Source organism: Peromyscus eremicus, chromosome X (genome assembly GCF_949786415.1).
Source record: "Peromyscus eremicus chromosome X, PerEre_H2_v1, whole genome shotgun sequence".
Classification (NCBI taxonomy): Eukaryota; Metazoa; Chordata; class Mammalia; order Rodentia; family Cricetidae; genus Peromyscus; species Peromyscus eremicus.
The window spans coordinates 82,745,472-82,753,565 of NC_081439.1; positions in this window are offsets into that span (position 1 = coordinate 82,745,472).

Below are 8,094 nucleotides of genomic sequence, written 5' to 3' on the forward strand. Positions count from 1 at the left end.
ATGACACCATTTTCCTAAAATAGGAAGTTCCAGTCATCCTGAGTCAAGGTAACAAGGAAATCCCTCTGCTTTGACCTTTACAAAGAAAGTGACCTTGAAGCACCCCCACCCCCCACCCCCCCTCTAGGGTTTTCTCTAGTCCTGTCTATAATGCCAGCCATTCAGCCCATGAAAGCACATATTTAACTTTATAGAAGGAGGTATTGCCAGCTTTGGGGATTTTACCTTTGATATCATCTCCTGGCACACTTGTTAACATTATTCCCTGGTAACTGTAAGTTCTTGAGAGGGTGTGTGTGTGTGTGTGTGTGTGTGTGTGTGTGTGTGCGTGTACTGAGACAGTATCTCTCACTATGTAATGCTAGCTGGCTTGGAATTTACCGTGTAGATCAAGCTGGACTTCTACTTACAGAGATCTGCCTGCCTCTAGAACACTGGGATTTAAGGCCTGTGCCACTACACCCAGCCAGCCATTGACTGATTATTGACTGATTGATCAGGTTTTTATTATTGACACTTTCATGCATTTATATAAAAAATTTTAGTTATTTTCACCCCATATCCCTCTCTCACCTGCTTCCTCTCCTTTTGAAATCTTTCATCCCAACAAGCCTCCCCCACCCACTTTCATATGTTCTTTTGTGTATTATCCTTTCGTTTATTTTCCACAGAATCCTCTTATTTTCTCCCAGAGAGTCATGTGGCATTCTTGGGTCCCAGCAAATTAATTTAGGTGGATGGCCACCAGCTTCCTGCAAGAAGCCAGCACAGCTTACACAATAGAATGGAAGGACAGGTGTCCTGCTCTAACCTGTCGCACGATCCACTTATCAACACTAGAAATCTCTGACAGGGTGACAGCCTGAGAGCATGTGTTGTAAGAGGTTGCTGAGGACACTGCTCAGAGATAAACTCGGTGACACTGATGCCTGTCATTTTCCACAAGCTGTGGTATGGAATTCAGGAGCTGAAGAGTGCACGTAATGCCCACACAGGGTGGGTGTGTGTGTGTGTGTGTGTGTGTGTGTGTGTGTGTGTGTGTGTGCATGTGTGAGCATTATGGGTATTTGTTTTTGTAGACACCCCTGTTAGTAGGATGATCCTAGGCATGTTGGGGCTTGTCTTCCTATGGGCTGGTCCTGGAAGGCAGGAAGACAGTTCAAATATGAAGGCTGGTAGGACTGAGGACAAAGACCATTCCAGGCTCAAGAGGTTTCTCACATCAGTGACAAGAGAAGCTGGTCAAAGCCTAAGATTTGAGGTGCAGCTTCTCTCATGCTCAGAGCCACTTTGCATTCAGCTCGGGTCAGCAGCAACAGTAGGGCCGCCCTAATGTCACACTTTTCATGTGACAACCCCTATTTTCTTTTAGTCCAGGGATGGATCTACAGTAGGGTGCTCACAAACAATACCTTACATGGGTTTCTCAGAACTTATAAGAAGCTATATGGGGAGCCTAGCCCCTTTGGGGTCTCCCAAAAAGCCTGATCTGATAGGGACCCAGAGAAGAGCCAGGTGGAGCAAGGGTGCACACTACACCTCAGACAATATGGTTGTTTTTTAGCCTTGGTGACTGAACCCAGGGCCTTTTGCACATCATACAAGCACTCTAACACAAAAGTATAAGCCCTCCCCCAACTTTTGGTTTTCAAGACAGGGTTCTTTGTGTAACCCTGGCTGTCCTGGAACTTGCTCTGCAGACCAACCTGGCCTCAAATTCAGAGATCTTCTTGCCCCTGCCTCCCGAGTGCTGGGACTAAAGGAGTGTACTGCCATGCCTGGCTTTTTCCCCCTACTTGGCCAGGTCATAAGGTCTTACTAAGTTGCCCAGGCTGGACTTGAACTTACTCTGTAGCCCAAGCTAACCTTGAACTTACAATCTTCTGACTACCTGGGATTTCAGGCCCACAACGTTATGACTGTCTGCCTTACCGACTGATTAATTAATTAATTAATTTCTGTGTGTGATGCTGGGGATTGAACCGAGGGTCATGAACAAGTCAGGCAAGTGCTGTACCACTCATATCCATCCCCAGGATAAAGGAGTCTTTTAATTTATAGAATGAACTCCTTACTAAGCTGGATAAACCATGTTTCTTTAACACACATTCATTAGTTCAATTCCCTCTTCAGACTCTGTGCTCATAGTGATTTATACCTGCTTTTTTTGTGGGTGGCTATGTTACTTGAGCCAGGAGGTAAGACAATAGGGACCAAGCTGTTCACCATATGTGCCTTCGTATATGTCTCAGTATCCAACAAATTGCAGCACTCTTACTGATTCTGAAGGAGCCTCAGGGAGGAGGCTGGGGCATTGTGTCCTCGGGCTGCCTCATTCTTATATATCACATGGTCTGAGAGTTCTGTCTCAAGGAACAGAAAGGTCTTAAGGGAGCAATGGTGTCATCTGATGAAAGTTCATCCCTAAGCGTTGTCAGCAAGTAAGGAAGTCAGCAGTAGGTGAAGAAGACAGTAGGGGTGAGGGTAAACCCAGACCAGTGTCATCATCTGCTGTGGACCTAGAAATGCAAGAAGAACATTCCAGAATCTACTCGGCACTGGTCATTGGGGCCAATGGCCCCTTCATAGAAGGACCTAGGCTGCCTTGCATGGCCTGGTGGACAGGAGCCCTAGAGTGCCAGTCATCCTTCTTGTCAACATATCCATGTACATAATAGTGAGGAGTCCAAGGACACAGATGCGAGGCATAGTCCAGTTAAGGATGAAGCCTTGTCCATTCAGCCACCCTTACCTGTCGCAATGTTGTACCTAAGACAAACTGTTCTTGCCCACAAACATCCTTCCTTAAGGTTTAGACACCGAAGCCCCTACTTCCTGTATAAGAAGTCTTAGGTACCGCCATGCCAGCACTGAGAAATCACATCTGGTCATCCTCAAGTCAAGACTCAGGACTGGCAGATGTCTCCTGGAAAGGCCAGGAACCACAAGCCCAGATACCCCTAAGCCAAGAAAAATGCAGCGAGATCTACAGGTACTTGGTGCAGGGGTTCAGGTCCCATGGAAGGTGTGAACTGACAAAGCAGTAGGAAGTACATTTGCTCAGCTCACTGGCTGTACTGAGCACCCATCCTGCAGACCATCAGGGGAAGTCTGAAGCTGGCTTTTATGCGTGGGTGAAAGCAAAGGGCATGGGCAGGTCTGCACTTAGCACTGAACCACAACTTCCTCTTTCCTCTCCTTTTAAGGGCTCTTCCCCAAGTGCCCTTACTAGATAATGGTAGTTAGCATGGCAGACCATGATCAGCTGAGAGCGTCTCACAAGTAAGGGATGTGGTTGCAGTTGTTCAGTGCCACCAGAGGTCTGAAATCTTACCTATAGCTTTCCCCTAAACCCTTCCTTCTTTGGGGTTCCTTGGAACACTTGCAATGAAAGGGGGCATGAAGGATTCCTGTGACCCAGAACCAGAAACTGGGCTATGGAATATGTGGAAGAAGCCCAGAGCCTCCTGGGTAGTCAGAGGTGGGAAGCAGATGACACCTGGATAATCAAGTCAGTGGGGCAGGGAGGGGCAGGTGGGCCTAGAGCTCTTATGGCTCTACCAGACTGACATTCAGGAGCCATGGGTATGGATGTCTCTAGCTTAAGGGTGGATAGCTCTAAGGCCAACCTGGCTGAAGCTACCCATATCCTCACAGTGAAGTGTTTGTCTCTGGGCCTCCTATTTGCCAGTGTCCTTGGTGGCTACATTGCTCTCATCCCAGAGGAGGTTGGACTGGGCAGGTGATGAGCTTTTGTCTCCCCAGTCATGCAAGTCTTTGAGCTTTGTTTGAAGGGGAACCCAGGACTTTCTGAGTGACAGTTATGGTGTGTGACCCTGGGGACCTCTCAAGTCGTGCTCCCGAGAGGACAGAAGTATCTGATCACTCTGGCTTTTAGTCAGCTTTCAGGATGGCTCCCTGTTGTGGATAACCCAGGCCTGTTTTGCTAGGAAGACATGTACCACCTGATTCTGGATTCTTTTCTGTGGTTTGAGGCTCCTCCAGACTTCAGCTTCCAGATCATCTGGTGCCTGGAAGCTCTCAGTGACCATCTTCATTCATCCTCCTAGTTCAGTGAGTCCAGGGCATGTGGCCACTTTCTACTCCCCAGTTGCCTTGGCTGTGAGACATGCTTCCGTTGTCCTGCCAGACTCAGCTGGATCCTGCGCTGTGTCTGTCTTCTGGCCTCTGGGGCTGAATGTCAGCAGAGACTCAGGTGCTAGATAGGACAGGCAGGCTTGATGGCTTTGTGCCACTATTATACATGGCTCTTTGAGGTCATGTCAGGGGGCCTCCTCTGCTTGCAGCTAAGGTTCTGGATCAGGTTTGTGGGAGGTCGGTGATTTCATGTTCTGTAGTATCCTGGGGATGCTTGGAGCAGAAATGGAACCAATGGCCTTAAAAAGGAAGAATCTGGTCATCTCACTCAGGAGCAGAGAGCTCTGTGACCCTTGCCCATAAAAGTTCTCCCCTAGGTTTTGCCACCTTTGGGCTTCCCTCCCAACTGTCTCTGTCTGATTTTCTTGCCTGAGTGCAACACTGTTTCATCACAGTGTCTTCTGCTAGGCTCAGGGAATAGATTTATTTAGCTAGGCTGTAATAAGTGAGTAATACAGAGAGAGTAAATGGGTTGAGTGAATAAATGAACCATTGAATGGGCCAGTGAATGAAAATTCAGTGAGAGACATGAGGAAAAATACGCTTAAATTAGTGATAATGAGTGGCCTATACAGGAGAGTAAGTTAAAGCATAAGTGAGTTCATAAGCAACTGGGCACATTGAGCTTTCTTGCTTAGGAAGGTCCTGGCTGGTTCCTGGGCACTGCCCAGTGCTATGCTGTCACCCCAGCACCAGCACCCAGATATGTCACTGCATATAGGAAATAAAGCCATGGTTCATGGTGGACGGGGCAGTAAATCTGGAATCAGCCTTCGCGCTCCTCCTTTGACCAGTTGTGTGGCTCGAAACAGCTTACTTCGCCTATATGTGCTTCCACTTACATATCTGCAAAATTGGTTTGTGGAGGAAATCTTTGTAAAGGTTAAATGACTGTGGCATATGAGTTTGGGGGACAGCGTCTGGCCTCTGAGCATAGGCACACAGGGAGGAATTGTTATCATTCAGGGCCAGACACTATGGGCAGCTGCTTGAAAGCTCTGCTGAGTTTCAACCATCCAGCAAAGCTGACAGCCAGGTTGCCATTTCCTCAGCATGACATCTTCAGCTCCCTTCTCACTTCATCCAGCTACACAGATCTCTCTGGTTCTTTTGAGATCTTTTTTGCAAAGCTCTGATGAAGGGACCTTTGCACTTGTTACCTAGGACACAATCCCGCCCCCTAGCCCCAGCTATGTGATTTACTCTTTAGCCTACCTTCAGTCTCTACCCACACCTCATCTGAGTAAGGTCTCCTTTGGCACCACAACTAAACTGTCGCAGTTGCCCTTGGCAACTCTCCGCAGCCAATGGAATGCCAGCCTCCTTCCTGCATCACTTCTCCATCCTTCTCCATTTCCTTGTCTGCACCCAGCTTGCCCTTTCCCTTATTTTATCTGTTTGTTGCTCTTGCAGAATATGCTGCCTGTGGCCCCTCCTGCTCCATGTTCCCTTAATTCTTCTGGACATAAGTTGACCATTTAAAATCTGTGTATGGAAAAGAGGCACAAATATAAGCTGTTCTACCCAAAGATGGACTGAAGTGTGATCACAGACAACCAGGGGATATTCAAGGGGGAAAAGGCACCCCTGGGGGCCATAGAGCCTCGCTTGGAGAGGGAGGAGGGATGGGCAGGGAGGGTAGAACAAGCATAGAATCTCTGGGCTCTGTGCTTGGCCTTGAGGACAGTGAAGGGCCATAGATGGCTGTAGGCAGGCCAGGGGGCATACACATAATGGAGAGTATAGTTACTGCAGAAGGCGTAGTTAGATGATAGGAACAAGGGGGCTGGTGCTAGCTTGGCCAAGGAAGCAGAGATGGTAACTAAGCATGTGAAAACAGCAAGGCAGGCTGTGCGTGGGTAAGACTGTAATACATGTCTTATATATATCTACCCTGCTGGATGTAGAGCAAGGAGGTAGGCTTCCCTAATCTATTCACACACTGGAGCCACCATTTCCCAAACCTGTTCCTGGGGTAAGGCCCTGGTGTTTCCTTTTAAAAGATGCGGGCTGTTCCTGACCTCTGACGGCAGCCCTGCTTAGAGGAGCAAAGAGCCATGCACTACATTCCCATGACAAACAGGGGAGAAAGGAGAGAAAAGGAGAAGTAAACCAAAGTCAGGACTGTTTAACCAAGACGAGGTACTCTGGAGGGCTAGTATTTTCACTACAAAGTCAGATGCAGCAGGAAATTGAGCCCACTCGGTATGGACCACGTAAACACAGGACTCAGCCCAGGCAGGGCTGTTGCTCGCTAACATGCACCTGTAGGATCCCTCATGTCTCCTTACAGGGTCTATGGCACAGTGCCATGAAGCAACAAACATCTGTATTGGGGATGGTGTACCTGTGGCGATCTTCCTGAAAGTAGGGGTGTATCACCATCTCTGTACTTTCAACATCCACCCTAGCATGTGAGGCATAGGGTAAGAAAAAATTCAGTTTTAGACTGGATGAATAAATGGTATCACCCACCATATCAGGATCCTCTGTGTCCCTGTGGGACATATTCAGTGAGAGACTTGAGGGCAATTCCATAGTTGTCTGATAGTGTGTGGCCTATGCAGCAGGGAGGGCTTCCTAGAGGGGATGAGGAGGGAAGAGATGCTTAGGTGTACTTCTATGCTTAGGAAGCAGAATGAACTCCAGGGCTGATCTTGGTGAGCCTCTGGCCCCTTTCCAGCAGAACCATGTTCTACTTCTGCGCACTCACCCAGATTCCTGCATATCAGCAGAACAGACAGGCCTAGAAAGAATTCTCCAGGCTAGCTCATGACCTCACAGTCACTTGGACCCTCAGGCTACCTGAGTTGCCCCTTGGGTCAAGGAGCTGGGGTAGAATGGGGAGGCGGGAGTTTTGACAAGTGAAGACTCAAGCCTAGGCTGAGGCATCGTGGGGCCCGCTAGTACTAACTCTGGCGAGTTGGTATTGCACGTGTGTCTCTGACCAGCACTGCCATCAGGGCTGACAAAGTGAAAAACAACCAGGGCTTTTGCTTCACAAAAAAATGACAAAATATAAAAACCTTCCCTTAGAGCCATTTGTTAAATATTTGACAATCTCTGCACTGGCAGAGAGCAGGGAGGAAACAAGGAAGGGAGGATCCCCAGCCATGACACATGAAAAACACATACAACACACACAGATAAACAGCCAAATACTTCACAGACATCAAGAGAAGGAGACACATGCACAACCCTACATGACCTGGGCACAAACATGCTCCGTAAACACAAATATTCTCACACAGAGACACACACAGCAACACACTTACATATTCACAAATAGAGTCACAGTTGGAGTCACAGACTCACAGTCACCTGTTCCATGCCCCCTCCCCCACAAGAACAAAAGGAAGTAAGATTCAGCCAGTCTGTCTTTCTCTTCTTTCCCTTGCCTCTCTCTGACCAGAGATGCCTTTAGTAGCTGATCAGGCATACCCAAGATGTGTGATCTTGCCCTTCCTCTTTGTTCACACTATTCCTAGATGGACAAACAGAATTTAACCCCATTTTGTTCATGGATAAACTCATTGCCAAGTGTCTCCTTACTCAACTAATGCTTAGCATTTACGCTCTAGCCATCCAGCACCACTTACAACCCCCCACCCTCCCCATCAACCCATCCCCAATCCACCCATCCACACATCCACACATACCACCCATAACCTCATCAGATTCCTCATCTGTGGGAGCTTGTGTAAGAAAGCTGTGAACTTCCTGTGAACTATGGATAGGGCACAGTGCAGAAATTCCTCCCACATGGTGGCCTTCTAGAAAGAATTGCATAAATTATGATAAGTGGATGCGCTTGAATTCAAGGACATAAAGAGAATGCCCTGGCATGTCCACATTAGAGAGGCAAAGGCCTGGGAGAAATATTCTTGGCTCTTGTCACATGACCAAAGATGATAAGATAAAACACCAGGTATATTC